Consider the following 23,017-nt stretch of genomic DNA (forward strand, 5'->3'; position numbering starts at 1 on the left):
CAAAAAACCAAATAGAGGTATTAAGTAGAAAAATATACATCAAATTAGTGATTTAAAAAGCCAATTTAAGAAATGTCCTCACAATGCACAGTAAATCTGAAGACACAGAAATCATGAGAAAAAGATTAGAGAGGAAGAGGAGGCCAGGTCAATGTCTGTGAAATAGGATTTCTAGAACAAGAAAGAGCAAAGAGTATAAATTTTTAAAAATTAAATTTAAGAAATGGGGGTAGAGTGAGGGGGAAGGAGGAGGAGAAGGAAAAGAAAACTTCCTAATGTTGAATACTGTCTTGAGTCTTCATATTTAATGTGCTCTGAGAAGTACTGGGGCAAAATACTCACGGCAAAACAAAGCATATATACATGTAAAAACTCTCCTGGCAGAATATCTTAATTTCAAAAATAAAAGTTTAAAAGCTCCAAATAAGGAGAAAATTTTACTTAATTTTACATAAAATAAGAGGAAAGCGATTTAGAATGACAGTCATTTCATAAGTAAAAGTAAATGCTAAAAGCCAATGGAAGTATGCTCACAAAATTCTGAGGGTAAAAAAACCTCAGTTTTTTTAGCCAATCTATTTTTCACAGATATGAGTAAAATAAAGAAATTACTGGATATGCTATGATTTGGAAAACAGGACAGCCATTTACTCTGGGTACTAGCAACAGTCACTTAAAGTAGTTGAGATTAAAAAAAAAATTCAGAACAAAGACCTAAAAATGGAAAACACTGTTTATATAAAAAATAATGGTAAGCAATATACCAGTAAAACTAACAGTTAAGTATAAACAGTTGTTACTAATATGGGGGGGGTTCAGTTTAATATAACAGATAAGAAAGGATTCTTTAAATAGATAGATAGATAAACACAATATAATTTTTTAAATTAATGATTTAGGAATAACATCCCAAACTATTACAACACAATCTTGGGTGAAAAACTAAGAGTAAAATATGCTTAAGTATGTAAGATCAAGTGTGCATGTGGGATGAGGGAACAATTTATAATAGTCATTACTCTTTGATGTTGATAAGAAAATGTAGTGGGCTTCCCTGGTGGCTCAGTGGTTGAGAGTCTGCCTGCCAATGCAGGGGACACAGGTTCGTGCCCAGGTCTGGGAGGATCCCACATGCCGTGGAGCAGCTGGGCCCATGAGCCGTGGCTGCTGAGCCTGCGCGTCCGGAGCCTGTGCTCCGCAACGGGAGAGGCCACAGCGGTGAGAGGCCCGCGTACCGCAAAAAAAAAGAGAGAAAGAAAAAAGAACATGTAGCTTTAAATTTGCTTAAAACATATGGATAAAGCTGAAGAATTTCCAATCACCAGAGGAAATAAAGAACCAAAAAAGATCAACTATAAAAGTAAATAAAATTAAAAACGAAACAAAAGGCGAGCATGCTAAACAAGAAACACAAAAAATAATTTCAGGAATAGTATCAACCATGTACATGTTACAATAAATATTAATCAACTGAATTAACTACGTAAAAGAGAAAAAAGTGTCAGGTAGGGCACAGCAATATGCAGTTCATAACAGACTCAAAGTGACATAGATATGTTGAAACTAAAGAGGGAGACATAGATATGAGAAAACTGTAAAAAAAAGAAAAAAAAAGAAAGCAATAAAGGTGGCAGTAACAATCAGAAAAAGAATTATTCAAGGATAAAAGCGTAAAACATAGATAACTAATAAGAACCTGCTGTATAGCACAGGGAACTCTACTCAATACTCTGTAATGGCGTATATGGGAAAAGAATCTAAAAAAAAAAAAGAGTGGATATATGGATATGTATAACTGTTTCACTTTGCTGTACACCTGAAACGAACACAACACTGTAAAGCAACTATACTCCAATAAAAATTTTTTTAAAAGCATAAAACAAAAAAGTGAAGAATTTTTCAATTACTAAAGGGCTAATCTATTTCATGAGTGAAACTGACCTATAACTTTTTTTTTCTTATATATGTTTGGGTTTGGAAACTGTCCTCCTCGAAAGAGTTGAGACATATTTCCATTTTTCCTACTTTCTGAAAGAGGTGACAGAAAATTGGGAAGCTTTCTTCCATAAAAGTTGGGAAGAACTCAAATCTAAAGCATTCTGGGCTTATTCTCTTTGACAGAAGAGTTTTAATATTAAATTTATTTAATAGTTATAGAATAATTCAAGCTTTTTATTTCTTCTTGAGTCAGTTTTTGGTAAGTTATATTTTTCTTTAATTTCAAAATTATTGGCATATGGTTGATAGTATTTTCCCTTATCTTTTTTAAAGTTGTGGTAAAACGTACATAATATAAAATTTATAATTTTAATCATTTTTAAGTTTACCATTACATATATTTACACTGTTTGCACCATCACCCATCTCCAGTACTTTTTTCATCTTGCAAAACTGAAACTCTATACCCATTAAATAGTAACTCCCTATTTCCTCCTACTCCCAGTCCTGCCGCCATTCTACTTTCTGTCTATACAAATGTGACTACTGCACACCTCTTAAGTGGAATAACAGAGTATATATTTGTCATTTAGTAACTGGCTTACTTCATTTAGCATAACATCCTCACAGTTCATCCATCCTGCAGCATGTGACAGGACTTCTGTCCCTTTTAAGGCTGAATAACATTCCACCGATACATAGATCATATTTTGTTTATCCATTCATACATCGATGGACACAAGTTGCTTCTACCTTTTGGCTAGTATAAAATAACGCTGCTATAAATCCCTTATCTTTTAAATCTCCTCTTCCTCTGTAGTCTTCATTTTCATAATATTATTTATTTATGTCTTTTATTCCTTGATCAATTTTACCAGGCTTGTTTTCTTAGTCCCCCCTCCCAATTCACTTTTGACTTTTCTTGATCTTCTCTAATATATCTTTGTTTTCTGGTTCATTAATTTTCACTAAGTTTCATTATCTCTCTATTTTCTTTAGGTTTATTCTGCTGTTCTTTTTCTAACTTACGACAGAAGCTTAGTTCACTTATTTTGAAGTTTTCTTTTTTTTTAAACAAAGTATAGGAGTGATTTAAGAGAATTAAACCTTAATTATTTCGTATTAAAAAGTAATCTAGGGCTTCCCTGGTGGCGCAGTGGTTGAGAGTCCGCCTGCCGATGCAGGCGACACGGGTTCGTGCCCTGGTCTGGGAAGATCCCACATGCCGCGGAGCGGCTGGGCCTGTGAGCCATGGCCGCTGAGCCTGCGCGTCCGGAGCCTGTGCTCCGCTACAGGAGAGGCCACAGCAGTGAGAGTCCCGCGTACTGCAGAAAAAAGTAATCTAGGATAAATAAAATGTAGTATATCCATATAATGAGAATATTATTACAATAAGGATGAATGAACTTCAAAACATTATGCTAAGTGAAAAAGGCCAGAAATAAAAGATCACATACTGTATGATTCTGTTTATATGAAATGTCCACAAAAGACAAATCTATAGCAATAGAAAGTAGTGTTTTCCTAGGGCTGGGAGTGAAAATGGGAATGACTGCAAATGGACACCACGTTTCTTTTCAAGGTGATGGACTTACTCTAACAGATTTTGGTGATGGCTGCACAACTTGGTAAATGTAATAAAAATCAGTGAATTGTATACTTAAAATGGGTGAATTGTAAGGTGTATAAATTATATGTCAATAAAGCTGTTAACAAAATAAGTATGCATATTTGGTAAATATTTATAATGCTTTAAGAAAATTTGGCCTGCTAGAGAGCCAGCCTTGGAATTTTAATCTGAAATGTAGAACTGAATAGCTGATTTAGACCTGGTTGTAGGCTGAAATCTTACTAAGTTTGTATACTGTATTAGAATTCTTACACAACTTAAGAATAACCACATTTATAAGTTTAAATTATATTTACAAGATTTTTTCAAAGTATCTAAGGTTCTGTTAAATCAATATTTAAGGAGAAAATACCTATAGTTTTACATTAAAATGTTTTAAGAGTTAACTAAAATATTTATCAAAAGTGTAAGTTTGGAGTAAGATCTATATTTTAGGAGAATGAGGCTTTAAATTTATAAATTTAAATAAACTGAACATTAAATTAGTAATCGAAGTAACTATGCATTATCTTTTCTATATACAAAGTCACCCTAAATCTCACACTTAATAACAAGAACTAATCAAGTGTTTTGTACAGAGCTCAGCAGTGTGGGGATATAGGGGAAATGTTTAAACTATATGCTCTGCCGTTTAAGATTTACACACATTTCTGCTACCACACATATACTGACAACTCTCCAATCTCTTATCTCTTGCTCCAGACGTTATTTCTAATTGCCTGCTTCGTATCATCACCAAGATATCCCAAATACCTCCAAAAATCCAAATCAAAATCATTCTACCCCTTTTCCCTCATCTCAAGCAGTGATGATCCCTGTATTCCTTACCAGGAAAATGGCATCACTAACCCCTTCCCCCAAGACATTCAGATTACAAATCTCACTCAGTCATGATTCCATTCTTTCCCTACATCAGTCAGTCCTATTCATGTTAATTACAAAAGATCCATCCAAATCTATTCTCTTTTATCCACTCGTAAATTCAGGCCTTCACCATTTCTTACCTTAATAATTATAATACATGTCACTCATGTTGATAATAATAGATAATAATTGAGCCCTTAGCTGGTATCAAGCAAGCACTGTATCAGGTACTTCATACCCATTATGATAAAATCTTCAGGGAAACACTGTAAAACAGGTATTATTACTACCTAATACATGTAAGAAAATAAAAGACTGAAGCAGCTATTTTTTTCATACAACTACAAAGACGCAGAGCCTAAGTTTAAAACCAGGCTGGTGATTCTAAAGCCCAGGCTTTTCACTTTTTCACACAACCTGCTAATAACATCTCAACTTTTCATTCATCTATTTAAAACATCGCCTATACCATCAAATCCACCAGAATCCATCTTTCACACTGCCACGAAACTTCTTCCGTCTTTTCCTGGTTTTAAAAATCTTTGATGGCTTTCCACTGACAATACTGAAAACTTCAAATTCCTGGCTGGCATGCAAGATCACTGAGGGTCTGTCTAGTCCCAAACTACCTTTTCAGTCTGCCCTGCCATTTTCTTTCTACATATGCTATGCTCTGGCCAGACTGATTTATTGGTCGTTACATACATGTCAATGCTTCCATGCCTTTTAAGTACAGCAAGCCCTCTGCCCAGAATGTTCTTCTGCAACCTTTAACCCAGTTAATTCTAAGGCATCCCTTATCTCAGCCCATAAGCCCCAGGCAAAGTTAAGAACATCCTCAACAGCGCTGAAGTTGTACTACTAGTAAACTATACTTCAATTTTTCTTTTTTTTGGCATTTTATCTACTAGATTTTGAGCAGAGAACTGGAGCCTATTCATCTTTTTCTTAACATCAGCCTGCCTGTTCCTTAACTGCAGTGTTTGTTGGATGAATACAAACACACCCTTCCTAATTCCTATATCCTTCTATTTACCTAAGTGATTTTAAGATTTTATAATGACTCTATTTCGTGTGTCTCGCATGCTGAAGACCCAAAGAAATGCAAATAAATGAAACAGAAGGGCAAGTGACATCTAATGGAAAAAGGTTCCTGTATCTATGAACTAAAACCAGAATTAATTAATGGCTTGCTTTGCTGCCCCATGAACAGAGATGACAGGACACATTTTTGTGCAAAGCTGTAATCACAGCAAAGAGAGCAATAAATTGAGAGATGAAGTACTGAAAAACAGTGGTATTAATACACTAAGGAGGGAAAAGGGATACATACTGAGTAGCTGGAACATTACTGAAATAATTTCATATAATTGTATTTACATACATTATGCCATAAATGAGATCCCAAGATGTTAAGTAACCAAGACTGCAAAGGTAGTAAGTAACTAGGTCAGATGAATTTAGTTCTTTGGAACTCCCAGGACAGTTTTGGTTCATTTTTTTCTGTTATATCAAACTGTCTTGGGTAGAGTAATTACGCTAAAAAGAAGCCATTTAAATGCAAATCTGAAGCTGATTAGGAATAGGTCAATTATATCAGGAGTTCACAATCTGTGGGCCACAATTCCTTAGAGGAACTCAGTCATTACAAGGTCAGTACGTCCACATACATAAGCACTGTTTGTAAATTAAATAAAAATGTGCTTGCACATTGAGTCACTGCTTTTCTAAATGCATTTTTTTGCTATGAACAAAATGCGTTATTTCTTTAAAAAGCATTATTGAATTCATAATAGCCTTTTGTCATTACATATTTTCTCAGATACTAAAAATATTATATGAGAGATCAGCGATTTCTATTGCCTTTTAGAAAAGTTGTTGTTGCTGAGCCTTCTGTCCTTGATAGGCTATAGATACTTATTTATTTCTATTTATTGAGTGTCTACTATGAGTCAGTCACTAGAATGCAGCTGTGAACAACACAGACAAAAGTTCTTATCTTGGAACTTTAATTCTGGCAGAGGAGACAAATGATATAAATAATGATGACGATGATAATGAATAATATGTGGTGAAGGTAAGTAAAAGAAGAACTGGTCAAAGAAGAATACAGCAGACTGGAAAAGACTCTAGGAGGCTGAATTTTTGAGCACTGAATGGAGTGAGCAAGCCATTTAGATATCCAAGACAAAGGAACGTTCTAGGCAGAGGGAACAGTACTGAAGCAGTAAATGGTATGAAGTATGGTATATGTGAGAAACAGCAAGAAAGTTGGTATGGTCTGAGCAAAGTGAATAAAATGGAAAGCAGAACATGAGATCAGAGCTCTAGAGGCAAGATCACAGAGGCTATGGTGAGACGATCTGACGTTTGAACTTAAGAGAAATCCACTAGCTTTACACATTTGGGTAGTGGTGGAAGTAATGTGATCAGATTTATACTGTTTAAGTTTACCAGGTGGCTGCACAGATAACTGATTATAAGTAAAACATTATAATGAGACTATTATTACAATAGCCTTGGCAAGAGAAAATGGTGACTTAAACCGGAATGGCAGTAATGGAGGTAGAAAGTAGTGACAGAATATAGAGTATATATTGAAGATTAAACCAATTTGCTTTGATGATGCAGTAGATGTAGAATGAGGGAAAGGACACTTAGGCTTTTTTTGGTCAAGAGCTGGGTGAATGGTAATGTAACTTTCTAAGAGAAGACTGGAGGAGAAACAGGCTGGACAGAGACAAATCTAGTTCAGTTTTGGACACATTAAGTCTGACTTGTCTCTTGCAAATCAAAGTGGATGTATGCAGGAAACAACTGGATAGGTGAGTTTGATCCCTGGGATCAGGGATATAAAACTGGAAATCATCAAAGTACAGACAGAATATAAAGCCTTAGAACTAGATGAGATCTTATCCACTCAATGAGGGCAGATAAAAAGGACCCAATCAAAAAATGTGCAGAAGACCTAAATAGACATTTCTCCAGAGAAGACATACAGATGGCCAATAAGCACATGAAATGATGCTCAAGACTGCTAATTAGAGAAATGCAAATCAAAACTACCATGAGGTATCACCTTACTCTGGTCAGAATGGCCATCATCAAAAAGTCCACAAATTAAATGCTGGAGAGGGTGTAGAGAAAAGGGAACCCTCCTACACTGCTGGTGGGAATGTAAGTTGGTACAGCCACTATGGAAAACAGTATGGAGATTCCTTAAAAAACTAAAAGCAGAGTTGCCATATGATCTAGCAATCCCACTCCTGGGCATATATATGGGCAAAACTCTAGTTTGAAAAGATACATGCACCCCCACACACACAATGTTCACAGCAGCACTATTTACAACAGCGAAGACATGGGAGCAACCTAAATGTCTATTGACAGATGAATGAACAAAGATGTGGCATATATATACAGCGGAATACTACTCAGCAATAAAAAAGAATGAAATGTGGGGAATTCCCTGGTGGTCCAGTGGTTAGGACTCTGTACTTCCACTTCAGGGAGCATCGGTTCAATCCCTGGTTGGGGAACTAAGATCCTGCATGCTGTCAGGCGTGACAAACAAACAACTAAATAAAAAGAGTTCTACTTGCTGTTAAAAAAAAAAAAAAAAGAAAAGAAATTTCCAGCAACATGGATGGAACTAGAAATTATCATATTAACTGAAGTAAGCCAGTGAAAGACAAATATCATATGATATCACTTATGTGAAATCAAAAAAAAAAAGATACAAATGAACTTATTTACAAAACAGAAACAGACTCACAGACATAGAAAACAAACTTATAGTTACCAAAGGGGAAAGGGGGTGAGGGAGGGATAAATTAGGAGTTTGGGATTAGCAGATACAAACTACTATATATAAGATAGATAAACAACAAGGTCCTACTGTATGGCATAGGGAACTATACTCAGTATCTTGTAATAAACTATAAAGGAAAAGAATATGAACAAAAGAAAAAAAGAAAGGACAAAGAAGACTGAATACTAGAGCATTCCAACATTCACCAATTAGGAAGGAAAGGAGACTGAAAATATGACGTCTTATTTATGGTTATACTTCCATCATCTGGCAAACACGCTGGTTTCATAAGGACTCAAAAAACACTGCTGATCTGAACTACTGTATATGGCATGTAATTAAATGCATATTACACCACCCTACCTCTCATACAAGAGATGATTTTGAAAGGAAGCATATCCCTTTTGATAAAACCAAACACATTTCCTTAAACATATCTAATTTGCAAATTTAAAAAATCATTACTTTATAACACATCTCCAACATACCTTAATATATGGCAGTACAAAATATCAAACTTCAATCTGGCCCCCAATGGAATAAGCTTCACCATGTTTTAGAAATTTTAAAATTAAAGTTTGAGCTAGCCTTCAGATTTATATAATCTTTACATATAAAGTAAATTCTTTATAGTTTCTCTCTGCTCAACAGTATTCAATGATTACCTAATGCCTGCAGAGTAGATTCCAAACTATGAAGTCTAGCTTTTAAAGCCTTCCTAAAGTGAACCTTTTCAACATCCTCTCCAAATGTCCTTCAAGCACACTCAACTGGAAGTACTCTGTTTCTCAAATACACCTTGCTTTTGCTTATCTCAGTCCCTCACGTCACCCTGTTTCTTCTGCCTAAAACGGTCTTCTCTCAAATCTCGAGAGTCTTGATCCTGCTTGGTTTTCAAGGACATAGCTCCAAAGTTATCTTTCCTCCCAACTGACTCCTAGTATCCTTTGCTTTATCTGTCTTGAATTTTCAACACAAATGCATATGTTTCATGTATCCAACTGAATTTTACATACTCCAGGAAGTAAGAGACTAGTAGTAGTTAAGAACATGGATTCTGGAGCCAGATTACCTAGGTTCAAATTTCTGACTGTGTGTTATAACAGTTCTATGGCCTTGGGCAAGTTATTTGTCTTCTTTATGTCTCACCTTCCTTGGCTATAAAATTGTTTTGATCTCAAAAAATTAAGATAATTAAGTAAATATCTGCAAACTGTTTAGAATAGTATCTGAAAGCATAACAGAAGCACTATATCATAAAATGTTTGGGAAAGGAAGAAAGGGAGAGGGGTTGTATTTTGGTTTGTAACTCCTTTTTTTTCCTTATGTGATTAAAAAGACAGCTACATACAAAAATAATCAAAAGTTTATGTTGATGGGCATACAATGTATAAAGATGTAATCTGCGACAATACAATAACAACCTAAAGACGAGGGACACAGCTACATAGGAGCAAAGTATTTTGTAATACTACTGAAACTAAGTTGTTATTAATTAAGACATTATATATATATATATATCCCCAGGGCAAACACTAAGAAAATAACTAAAAACTGTACAGTAAAAGAAGTGGGAAAGGAATCAAAATGGTACACTAGAAAATATGTATATAACACAAAAGAACGCAGTAATGGAAGACTTCCAAAGAACAAAAGTGACATGAGATATGTAGAAAACAAACAGCAAAATGGCAAAGATCCTTCCTTATCAGTAACTACATTAAATGTAAATGAATTAAACTCTCCTATAAAAGGCAGAGATGGGCAGAATGGATTTAAGAAAAGAACATGATCCAACTATATGCTGTATACAAGAAACTCATGTTAGATTCAAAGACATAAAGAGGATGAAAATGAAAGAAAAGAAAAAGTCCATGAAAACAGCAACTGAAAGAAAAATGAAGTGGATATACTAGTATCAGACAAAATAAATGTTAAGATAAAACTTGTTACAATAGACACAGAAGGACATTATATGATAAAAATCAATTTACCAAGAAGATTTAACAATAACTATAAATGAAATATAACTTTTAAAAATTCTGATTACTATCCTGTACACCTTAAACTCATGAAGTACATCAACTATACCATAATTTAAAAAAAAAAAGATTTAACAATTTAAAATATAAATACACCTAACAACCAAGCCCAAAATATATGAAGCAAAACTGACAGAGTGGAAAGGAGGAAAAGTTCAACAATAATAGTTGTAGACTTCAACATCCCACTTTCAATAACAAATGAAACTAAGAGATAAAAAGGAAACAGAAAACTTGAGCAACACTATAAATCAAGTAGACCTAAAAGACATACATAGCCCACCAAGAGCAGAATATACATTTTTTCAAGTGCACATGGAACATTCTCCAGGGTAGACCATGTTAAACCACAAAAAAAGGTCTCAATAAATTTAAAAAGTTAGTAATCATACAAAATATCTTCTCCAACAATAATGTAAAGAAACTGGGATCAATAACAGGAAAACTGAGAAATTCATAAATATGTAGAAATTAAACAACACATTTTTAACCAGTGAGTCAAAGAAGTAATCACAATGAAAAACAGAAAATACTTGGGAATTCCCTGGTGGTCCAATGGTTAGGACTCCACACTTCCACTGTAGGGGGCACAAATTTGATCCCTGGTGAGGGAACCAAGATCCCACAAGCCTCATGGTGTGGCCAAAAATAAAAATAAAAAAGAAAGAAAATTAGAAAATACTTTGAGAAGAATTAAAAAAAAAAAAAACCAACATACCAAAATATACAGGATGCAGCTAAAGCAGTGCTCAGAGGGGAATTTATATCTGTAAACGCCTATATTAAAAAAAAGAATATCACTAATCAGTAACCTAACCTTCTACACTTAAGGAACTAGAAAAAGAAGAAACTAAATGCAAAGCAAGCAGAAGAAAAGAAATAATAAAGATTTGGGTGGAGATTTTTTAAAGTGAGAAAATAGAAAAACAGAAAATCAGTGAAACTAAAACTTCTTTGAAAAGAATAACAATAATGACAAACCTTTAGTTAGACTGACCAAGAAATTAAAGAGAGACGACTCAATTTACTAAAATCAGAAATGAAAGTGGGAGCATCACTACTGACTTTACAGAAATAAAAAGTATTACAAAATATATAACAAACAAGAGTATGCCAACAAATAGATAACACAGATGAAATGGACTAATTCCTAGAAATAAACTACCAAAACTGACTCAACAATAAAAAACATAATAGATCTAGTAAAAGCAAAGAGATTAAAACAGTAATTTAAAAAACTTCTGACAAATAAAAGTCAAGGGTCATATGGCTTCACTGATGAATTCTGCTAAACGTTTAAAGAAGAAATAACAATTCTTCTCAAACTGTGCCAAAAAATAGAAGAGGAATACTTTCTAACTCATTCCATGAGGCTGGTGTTACCCTGATACCAAAGACAAAAACATCACAAGAAAACTACAGACCAATATCTCTCATGAATATAGATGCAAGAATCCTCAACAAAATAATAGCAAACAAAATTCAGCAGCATATTAAGAGAACTATGGACCATGGATGTATCCCAGAAGTGCAAGGGTGGTTCAACACATAAAAATCAACCAACTGAAAAAAAACTAAACACCTTATTAACAGAATGAAAGGGGAAAAAATAACATGATCATCTCAACTGACACAGAAAAGGCATTTGACCAATTCCAACACCCTTTCATGGTAAAAATACTCAACAACCTAGGAACGGAAAGAAGATTTTACAACCTGATGATGAGCATCTATGAAAAACTCACGGCTAACATACTCAGTGGTGAAAGATTTAAAGTTTCCCACTAAGATGAGAAAAAGATAAGGATATTCACTCTTGCCAAGTATTCAACACTGTCTGGAAGTTCTAGCCAGGGCAATTAGGTAAGAGAAAAAGAAACAAAAGGCATCCGAATTGAAAAGGAAAAAGTAAAAGTACCTCTCTTCACAGATGTCATGATCTTATACATAGGAAATCCTGAAGAAAAACTATTAGATCTAATAAACAAGTTCAGCAAGGTTGCCAGATACAAGAACATGCAAAAATCATTTGTATTTCTGTACATTAGCAATGAATACCTATACACTAGCAATGAACAATCTGAAATGAAGGAAACAATTCCATTTCCAATATTATCAAAATGAATAAAATACTTAGGAATAAATTTAACCAAGGAGGTGGAAGACTTGTACACTAAAAACTGCAAAACAATGTTGAAAGAAAGAAGTCCTAAATAAATGGAAAAACATCCTATGTTCCTAGATCAGAATGCTTAATATTGTTAAGATCTACAGATTGTTATTGTTAAGATCTACAGATTGTTATTGTCTATAATATTGTTAAGATCTACAGATCCCCAAATTGATCTACAGATTCAATGCAATCCCTACCAAAATGCTTTTGGCAGAAACTGACAGACTGACCCTAAAATTCATATGAAACTGCAAGGGAGCCAAAACAGCCAGAACAATCATGTTTTGAAGAAAGCTGAACAAAAAGAAGAACGAAGTTGGAGGACTTACACATCCTGGTTTCAAAAACAATTACAAGCCACAATAATCAGAAAAGCGTGGTACTGGCACAAGAATAGACATATAGACCAATAGAACAGAACTGAGAATCCGAAGTAAATCCATACATCAATGGTCAACTGATTTTTGGCAAGGATGTCAAGACTATTCAGTGGGGAAAGAATTGCCTTTTCAACAAATGACGCCGGGACTGCTGGATAACCACATGCAAAAGAATGAAGTTATTAGATTCTTGACCTCACACCATATATAAAAATTAACCCAAAATGTATCAAAGATCTAAACATAAGGGAGAAAACCATAAAACTCTTAAAAGGAAAACAGGGGTAAATCTTTGTGACTTTGGATGTAGCAATGGATTCTTAAATATAACACCAAAAGTACAAACAACAAAATATTTAACGCTAAACTTCACAAAAATTAAAAACTTCTATGAATCAAACAATATTATGAATAAAGTGAAAAAAATAGGAGAAAATTTTCGCAAATCATATATATGATAAGAGTCCAGCATCCAGAATATAAAAAGAACTCTTACAACACAACAAAAAAACAGATAAAAGAAATTGGGACCTCACATGTTGCTGACGGGAATGCAAAATGATGCAGATGCTGTGGAAGTTTGATGGTTCCTCAAAAAGCTAAATATAGAATTACCATGTGACCCAGCAATTCCTCTCCCAAGTATATACCTAAGAGAAATGAAAACAGGTGTTCAAACAAAACTTGTTATAGGAACGTTCACAGCGTCAATATTTGTAATAGCCAAAAAGCAGAAACACCCAAATGTCCAGCAACTGATGAATGGATAAGCAAAACAGGGTTTAAGCATACCACGTAATAGTATTCAGCCATAAAAAGGAATTGTTTGGACTTCCCTGGTGGCGCAGTGGTTAAGAATCCGCCTGTCAATGCAGGGGACACAGCTTGGAGCCCTGGGCCAGGAAGATCCCACATGCCACGGAGAAACTAAGCCCATGCGCCACAACTACTGAGCCTGCACTCTAGAGCCCATGAGCCACAACTACCGAGCCCGTGTGCCACAACTACTGAAGCCCACGTGCCTAGAGCCCATGCTCCGCAACGAGAAGCCACCGCAATGAGAAGCCCACGCACCACAACGAAGAGTAGCCGCTGCTCACTGCAACTAGAACGCAGCCAAAAATAAATAAATTTAAAAAAAAACAGAAAGGAATTGTTATAGACTGAATGCTTGTACCTCCCCATATGTATGTTGAAATCCTAACCGCCAATGTAACTTTTTTTTTGGGGGGCCATGCTGTGCGGCTTGCAGTATCTTAGTTCCACAACCAGGGATCGAACCCGGGCCACAACAGTGAAAGTGCCAAGTCCTAACCACTGGACCACCAGGGAACTCCCCAATGTAACTTTATTTTAATTAAGGTTAAGGGGAAATCGGAGCTGATCTGATAGGATTAGTGTCCTTATAAGAAGAGATATCATTATACTAAATGAAGTAGATCAGAGAAAGACAAATATCACATAATATTGCTTATAAGAGGAATCTTAAAAATGGATACAAATGAACTTATTTACAAAGGAGAAATAGACTCACAGATAGAAAACAAACTTACGGTTACCAAAGAGGAAAGAGGGGGTGTAGGGATAAATTTGGAATTTGCGATTAACAGATACACACTACTATATATAAAATAGATAAACAAGGACCTACTGTATAGCACAGGGAACTATATAGCTTGTAATAACCTATAATGGAAAAGAATCTGAAAAAGAGTACATATTTATATATGTATGTATAACTGAATCACTTCGCTGTATACCTGAAACACTGTAAATCAACTATACTTCAATAAAAAATAAAAATATATAGGGCTTCCCTGGTGGCGCAGTGGTTGAGAGTCTGCCTGCCGATGCAGGGGACACGGGTTCGTGCCCCGGTCCAGGAAGATCCCACATGCTGTGGAGCAGCTAGGCCTGGGAGCCATGGCAGCTGGGCCTGCGCGTCCGGAGCCTGTGCTCTGCAATGGGAGAGGCCACAACAGTGAGAGGCCTGCGTACTGAAAAAAAAATAAAAATAAAAATAAAAAATAAAAATATATAAATAAAAAAGGAGATACCAGAGAGAGCCCCTGACTCCCACTTGATTACAGAGAAAGGGCCATCTGAGGGCGTAGTGAGAAGGTGGGCATCTACAAGCCAGGAAGAGAGTACTCACAAGAAACCAATCATGCTGGACCTTGATCTGGAATGTGAGAAAATTAATATCTGCTGTTTAAGACATTCAACATTTTATGACCGCAGCCTGAGCTGACTAATACAGGAATGTAATACTGATATGTATTGTATTATGGATTAACCTCAAAAGTAATATGCTAAAAGAAGCCAGACACAAAAGGTCATATGTTATACGACTCTATATAGAATGTCTAGAATAGGCATACCCATAGAGACAGAAAGGATATTAGTGATTGCCAGAGGATGGGGGAGGGGAAGGAGGGAGTGACTATAATGGGTATGGGGTATCTGGGGTAATGAAAATGCTATAAAATTTGATAGTGGTGATGGTTGTACAACACTGTGAGTGTAGTAAAAACTACTAAATGATACACTTTAAAATGATTAAAATGGTGAACTTTAATTTTTTAAAATAGAAATGAATATTGATAGCTGAAACATGGATGACTCTCAAAGGCATTATGCTGAGTGAATGAAGCCAGTCTCAAATGGTTACTTTCTATATATATGATTCCATTTATATGATATTCTCAAAAAGACAAAACTATAGTAATGAAGAACAGATCAGAGGTTGCCAGAGGTTTGGAAAGGGGTAATTACAAAAGAAGAGCATACAGGAGTTCTTTGGGATAATGGAATTATTCTGCATCTTGAATGTGGTGGTGGGTATACAAATTTATACATAGAGTAAAATTCCTAGAACTGTACACAAAAATGATCAATTTTTCTATATGTTAATTCAAAAATAAAATCTTTGCTACCAAAAACTCCATTGGCCTATTTTGCACTTGGAAAGGATCCATGACCTATGCTTGATTTATGTCAGGTACTGGCCATTTGGAAAGTACTATTTCACTGAATTATGTGACTCTTCCAATGTAGACATATTTCATTGTACCATATCCCACCAAATAAAAAAATCACGTTTGTTAATATGACCACTAATCTCATCAGAAAAGTTTTTAAAGGGGAGTTGTCACACTCAACAGTAGTGGATAGTATGTTTTCCAAAATTCTAATTTTTTCTTGAAGCTGGAATATTATCACTGGCAAACAAATACTGTTATTTCCTCCCCTCTCCACCCTGTATAACAGGCTCATTTCATTCATTTTTGAGAAAATGTCTGTCAAATACTAAAGTCTGAATAATCAGTTTGTCAGACATTCTTCCAAGTAAAACGGTGTTCCATGAAAAAAAAAAGCATCTAATTTAGCTCAAACTCAAACAATCACGTAAGTGCTTTATGCATACTTCCCATTTCATCACATATAATATTAACAAGATGTGTACTCAAGGGCTGAGTTTTAGTAAAAGCAGTATTTCTGTGTCATCAACGGCATTCATAGGTTAAAGTGGCATTTTTTACTGCAAGTGTGTGGCAGTGAAAAACTGCAATGAAACTCCAATTAATAGATATATCTTCAGAATACTGTGGCATTTCTTTAGTTCTCAGTTTGCTGAGGAACAGGTTATACGGTTATGTGCAAATACTGGTTTAAAGATAGGAAACAAGTGGCGACTTTTTGACTAGAGAAGTGAAAGCAATAGGATACTTCAGCATTTAGTCTAATTATTACCAGTGCTCAGAAAGAGATGCAGAGTGGAGTAGTAACAGATAGCACAAAAGACTAGATAAATAGTCCAGTAAAATCTCTGAAGTCTCTGCAGAATAAAGACTAGTATGTTCGTGTAAGTACAAATGAATACATTTAAGGAAAAAAACTCAAATTATATTTATCCAATGACTGACACTAAGTAATCAGTAAGTACTAGATGTTACTATATCATGTTCTTTGAATCTACAATTACTAAAAAGTGTGTTATAACAGTGAAAAGAAAACACCAGAACTGCCGGGTATCTCTGGGAAGAATATTATACACTAAATAGTATCCCTACAATATAGTGATGAACTGATCCTTGAAATTCTGTGTGTAGTTTAATAACAACAAATATAAAGAACTGGAATAATATATGACACAGTCTTTAAAACCATTAAGGGGAACATATATCAAGAAATATTAGAACAAGGCATTCTTACTGACAAAAATGTAGAATAAATTTTAAAATACTCCATATTACAACTTTAAGTAGAACATAACCAACCCAAATTCTCAAAATAAAAAAACACCTGAGGGGCTTCCCTGGTGGCGCAGTCGTTAGGAGTCTGCCTGCCAATGCAGGGGACTCAGGTTCAAGCCCTGGTCCGGGAAGATCCCACACGCCACGGAGCAACTAAGCCCGTGCACCACAACTACCGAGCTTGCACTCTAGAGCCTGCAAGCCACAGCTACTGAAGCCCGCGCACCTAGAGCCTGTGGTCTGCAACATGAGAAGCCACCGCAATGAGAAGCCCGTGCACCATAACGAAGAGTAGCCCCCACTCGCCACAGCTAGACAAAGCCTGCCTGCAGCAACGAAGACCCAACGAAGACCCAAAAATAAATTAATTAAAAAAAAACACCACCACCTGAGAACACCAAAAGTTGCTGAGGATGTGAAAGAACAGGAATTCTCATTCATTGCTGAGAATAATGCAAAATGGTATAGCCACCTTGGGAGACAATTTAGCAGTTTCTTACAAATGAAACATACTCCTACCATACGATTCAGCAACTGCACTCCTTGGTATTTACTCAAATGATCTGAAAATTTATGTCCACAAGAAAAACCTGTACACAGATGTTTCTAGCAGCTGTATTCATAATTGCTAAAACTTAGAAGAAACCAAGATGTCCTTCAGGTGAGTGGATAAACTGTGGAATATCCAGACACAGAATTATTATTCAGTGCTAAAAAAAAAATGAGCTATCAAATTATGAAAAGACACGGAGGAAACTTAAATGCATATTACTAAGTGAAACAGGCCAACCTGAAAAGATTACATACTATATTCTGAACATTCTGAAAAAGGCGAGACTATGGAGACAGTAAAAAGATCAATGGTTGCCAGGACTGGGGCGAAAGGGGGGATGAATACGCAGAGCACAGAGGATTTTTAAGGCAGTGAAACTATTCTATACGATACTACAATGGTGGATACATGTGTCAAAACCCACAGAATGTACAAGAATGAACGCTAATGTAAACTATGGACTTTGGGTGATAATGATGGGTCAATGTAGGTTCATCAGTTGTGATAAATGTACCACTGTGGTTCTACATGCCTACAGTGGGGAGTTTATGTGTATATGGAAACTCTTAGTACTTTCTGCTCAATTTGCTGTGAACCTAAAACTGCTCTAAAAAACAGACTTTATTAATTAAAAAGAAAAAAACATCACTCATGAAGTTTTGGTGTTGTATCCAAGAAAAACATCCACAGTTATTTGCAAGACTATTAAAATATTTCTCCCTTTTCCAACAACATTTCTGTATGAGACTAGATTTTCTTCAACGAAAATAACATATGCAATAGTTGAATGAAAAAGTAGATACAGGGATCCACCTATCTTCTATTAACACAGACTTTAAAGGAATTTGCAAAATGTACAAACAATGCTCCTTTTCCCACTTAAGTTTTTTGTTTTGGAAAACAATGATTTTCACTAAAATGTTAACATGTAATAGGTTGATTATTGTTATTTTCAAATAAATTATTAATACAACGGCTCTTCAAAGAACTGAATAATTTTTGAGGGGTCTTAAGACCCAAAAGGTTTGACAACTGTTTCTCTAGGGTATCAAAACTCAAGCGATAAGAGGAAGCTATTATCAAATAAAAAAATTAAATTAGTGCTATTCAAAGAAAAGAGAAATACCTTGAGAAATACTTAATTACAGTCACCAAAATGTGGTGTTTAGTGGGTAACAGACTTAATGGTTTTTAAGAGGATAGTCCCACTATAAGAATGTATCAAATATCATGGTACCAAAAATACTGGCTAATGTTCTCAATTTACCATTGCTTCACATCCCAACAGAAGAGCAGACTTGATTATTTGCTAAACACCATATTCATAAAAGCAACATACAAACATCATTATTTTATACCACATATTACAGAATTATAATAATGCCAGCTAACATTCACTAAAGTTGTATTTTTAAACTTGACATTCATTATTTTATGTAATCTTCCCAAAAATTCTGAGACAGGTATTATTACCCAGGATATTTTATTTATTTATTTATTTATTTATTTTGCGATATGCGGGCCTCTAACTGTTGTGGCCTCTCCCGCCGCGGAGCACAGGCTCCGGATGAGACAGGTATTATTACTATCCCCCATTTATAGAGGCAGATACTAAGGTCAAACAGATACAAAAAGGAGAAGCTGGGATTCAAATTTAAGTATTCTCCTCTTAGAGGAGAGCTGGACAAACCTTTTCTGTAAAAGGCTATATAGTAAATATTTTAGGTGTTGCAGGCCATATATAGTCTCTGTTCCTGCTTTTTTTTTTTTTTTTTACATAACCCTTAAAATCCTTAGCTCTTGAGCCTTACAAAAACAGACCACAGCCCAGATCAGCCGTTCTCAATCAGGTTCCCTGAGAGAAATAAACCCAAATACCCTAAAGCATCCTTCTATATAATGAATTTACTTCTTGTCTACGCATCTAGAATGGTGTCCATTATATGAAATCTTTGGGAGAATTGACAGCCACTCAAATAATCATCTGTGCTCAGTGGTTCACCTGCATTCAATACAAGAAACAAATACTAAGTGTTATATTCAATCTGGATAAATAAGGATTGGCATTTTTTTCCCCAGAAACTGTACTGATGGCTCACTAATGCCAAGAAAGAAAAGCTGAATTAAATCATACACTGTTTTACACTTATTATGTGGTCCTCAAGAATATTAACCTAAAAAGGCTAGCCATCATCATCATCACCTTGTAGAGATTGAGTATATCCTCAAGGAAAAACAAATTAATATAAAACACTTTGCAAAACTGTATCATTTCAAACTGACAGAAAGTTCATCAAGATTACTAAAGAGGAATCTGAACTAAAAAGCTACACTGCCTTTTGGGGCAATGAAAGGAGTAAAAGAAGTAAAACCAAGGAATTCCCTGGAGGTCCAGTGGTTAGGACTTGGGGCTTTCACTGCTGGGGCCCAGGTTCAATCCCTGGTTGGGGAACTAAGAAAGCGGTGGAGCCAAAAAACAAAAAGGAGTAAAATCAATAACTGAATGCAAAGAGGCCAGCCAACTCCTTAAGGATTTTCAACATTATCAGTCAAGCAACTGACACAACATTAAATAGGAGAAAATATGAAGCACCCAGAATAACATCAGTCCACAAATCCCAAACCAATACTTGCAACATGCCAGACATGTAAACAGACTGATAAAGATGCACTGTTTTTCTTTTTAAATTGAGGTATAGTTGATGTATAACATTATGTAAGTTTCAGGTGTACAACATAGTGATTCACAATTTTTAAAGGTTATATTCCATTTACAGTTATTATAAAATATTGGCTATATTCCTAGTGTTGTACTATACAACCTTGCAGCCTATTTATTTTATACATAGTTTATTCCTCTTAATCCCCTACCCCTATCTTGCCCCTCCCCACGGTAACTACTAGTTAGTTCTTTATATCTGTGTTTCTTTTCTGTTAAATTCATTAGATTCTACACATAAGTAACATCATACAGTATGTCTTTCTCTGCCTTATTTCACTTAGCATAATACCTTCTAAGTCCATCCATGTTGTTGTAAATTGCAAAATCTCATTCCTTATGGCTGATTAGTATTCCACTGTGTGTACACACACACCCCCATTTTTTTTATCCATTCATTTGCTGATGGACACAACTTAGGTTACTTCCGTATCTTGGCAACTGTGAATAATGCTGCTATGAACACTGGGGTGAGTGTATCTTTTTGAATTAGAGTTTTCTTTTTTTTTTTTTCCCCAGATAAAATACTCAGGAGTGGAATTGCTGGGTCACATGGTAGTTCTATTTTTAGTTTTTTTTGAGAAACCTCCATATTTTCCATACTGGCTACACAAATTTACATTCCCACCAATAGTGTACAAGGGTTCCTTTTTTTTCAAATCCTTACCAACATTTATTATTTATGGTCTTTCTGATGACAGCCATTCTGACAGGTGTGAGGTGATATCTCACTGTGGCTTTGATTTATGTTTTTCTAATGATTAACGATGTTGAGCATCTTTTCATTGTCTTTTGGCCATCTGTATGTCTTCTTTGGAAAAATGTCTATTCAGGTATTCTGCCCATTTTTAAATTGGATTTTTTTTGATGTTGAGTTGTATGAGCTGTTTATATATTTTGGATATTAACACCTTATGGGTTATATCATTTGCAAATATTTCCTCCCATTCAATAGGTTATCTTTTTGTTTTGTCCATGGTTTCCTTTGCTGTGCAAAAGCTTTTAAGTTTAATTAGGTCTCATTTGTTTATTTTTGCTTTTGTTTCCTTTGCATGGGGAGAGAGATCCAAAAAAAAAACAAAACTATGATTTATGTCAATGAATGTTCTGCCTATGTTTTCTTCTAGGAGTTCTATGGTTTCCAGTCTTACATTTAGGTCTTTAATCCATTTTGGGTCTACACATGGCATAGAGAATGTTCTAACTTCACTCTTTTACATGTAACTGTCCAGTTTTCCCAGCACCACTTACTGAAGAGACTGTCTTTTTTCCACTGTATATTCTTGCCTCCTTTGTCATAAATTGACCATAAGTGCGTGGGTCTATTTCCAAGCTCTCTATTCTGCTCCATAGATCTGTATGTCTGTTTTTGTGCCAGTACCATACTGTTTTGATTACTGTAGCTTTGTATTATAATCTGAAGTCAGGCAGCATGATTCCTCCACTTCTGTTCTTCTTTCTCAAGATTGTTTTGGCTATTTGGGGTCTTTTGTGTTTCCATACAAATTTTAAAATTATCTGTTCTAGTTCTGTGAAAAATGCCCTTAGTATTTTGATAGGGATTGCAATGAATCTGTAGATTACCTTGGGTAATATGGTCATTTTAGCAATATTAATTCTTCCAATCCATTAACATGATGTATCTTTCCACCTGTTGTGCCATCTTCAATTTCTTTCATTAGTGTCACAGTTTTTCAAGTACAGGTCTTTAATCTCTTTAGGTAGAGATTTATTCCTAGGTATTTTATTTTTTTTGATGCAATGGTAAATGAGATTGTTTCCTTAATTTCTCTTTTTGATAGTTCACTGTTAGTGTATAGAAATGCAACAGGTTTCTGTGTATTAATCTTGTATCCTGCGACTTTACCAAATTCATCGATGAGCTCTAGTGGTTTTTTGGTGGTGTCTTTAGAATTTTCTATGTATAGTATGTCATCTGCAAACAGTGATGGTTTTACTTCTTCCTTTCCAATTTGGAATTCTTTTCTTTCTTCTTCTTGTCTGATTGCTGTGGCTAGGACTTCCAATACATGTTGAATAAAAGTGGTGAGAGTGGACATCCTTGTCTTGTTCCTGATCTTAAAAGAAATGCTTCCAGCTTTTCACTGGTGAGTACAATGTTAGCTGTGGGCTTATCATATATGGCCTTTATTATGTTGAGGTATGGATAAAGATTCAGTATTGATAGATATTTTCCTACTTAGATAACCATTACATTCAAGAAGACCTCACATAAAAACCTGCCTAGGTTAAGAGCACCTTGAGATATAATTTCTACAGCTTTTGTATCAGCACTTGCAGCCTAATAGGTTCACTTTATTTAACTCATTTTTACTCTGGAACTAAGCTGTGTGGGTATGAGTCCTAACTCTACCTTTTCGAGCTGTGTGACCTTTGGCAAGTTCCTTAATTTCTCAGTGCCTCAGCTCTGAAACATGCAATACACTTACCTCACAAGGTTTTTATGAGGATTTAAAAAATTAGTATTTGAGAAATTAGAGAGAATAGTACCTGGCACAAAGTAGGTATTATATGCACAAATCTTAAATGGAAAAACAAAACAAAAAAATACAGAAACAATGTCAGGCTCATGAAGTGAGAACTCACACAGATAAGGAACAATGTGAAACTGACAATGAAAGGCCTTCTCA

General features: G+C 35.1%; 1 protein-coding gene across 11 annotated transcripts in view; it reads right to left on the reverse strand.

Moving 5' to 3' along the window:
- LCOR (ligand dependent nuclear receptor corepressor) overlaps positions 1–23,017 on the reverse strand; it is a 137,226-nt gene that overhangs the window by 81,173 nt on the left and 33,036 nt on the right. Inside the window, exon 1 of one of the 11 annotated variants that reach the window (XM_079899249.1) lies at positions 13,375–13,418. The exons of the other annotated variants lie outside the window; for them this stretch is intronic. The gene's annotated coding sequence lies outside the window, so the exon portion shown is untranslated. Of the gene's footprint in view, positions 1–13,374; positions 13,419–23,017 lie in introns of those variants that run through there. 11 annotated transcript variants of the gene reach the window in all.

Source organism: Stenella coeruleoalba (genome assembly GCF_951394435.1).
Source record: "Stenella coeruleoalba genome assembly, chromosome: 16".
In the NCBI taxonomy this organism is placed as follows: Eukaryota; Metazoa; Chordata; class Mammalia; order Artiodactyla; family Delphinidae; genus Stenella; species Stenella coeruleoalba.